Genomic DNA, 516 nt, shown 5'->3' on the forward strand with positions numbered 1-516 from the left:
TGTTGCATGCGCTACCATCGACAGCTCTTGGCATGGCGTGGGTCTCGTCGTACTTGACGTCGTGCCTCGACAACGCCTTTAGTGCAGCGTACAACCGCAGTCTCGTGCGCAACACGTCCAACTTTTTCGGCCACAAGGAGCCGTCGTTGATCGAAGTGTACAACGCCGGAACGACATTGTCACCCATTTTCCAAGTTGTCCTTGAAATCATTTTCGTTTGATGTACGTTTGTGGTGGCCGTAGAAGAGCTACACTGTCAAACACTGGCAGTGCCAAGGAATCCTTCCCGTAGACTCCACCTGTTCGAGCTTCCTAGTCATAGCTCTCCCGTTGCCTGGCCGGACCTGGCTAACAGAACACGTTGCACGCTACATTGCACCGCAACCGAGTGGCGGTGGACTACGCGACTAGAGTCCTTCTCATCACATTAATATAGTTACTAGGGTTAGCCTCGTGTTTTCTTGGAGCACGTTTTGGTCGAGCTCTTTGGTTGAGGTTTTGCATTGGGGTAGCGTG

This window comes from Saprolegnia diclina (genome assembly GCF_000281045.1).
Source record: "Saprolegnia diclina VS20 unplaced genomic scaffold supercont1.24, whole genome shotgun sequence".
NCBI lineage: Eukaryota > Oomycota > Saprolegniomycetes > Saprolegniales > Saprolegniaceae > Saprolegnia > Saprolegnia diclina.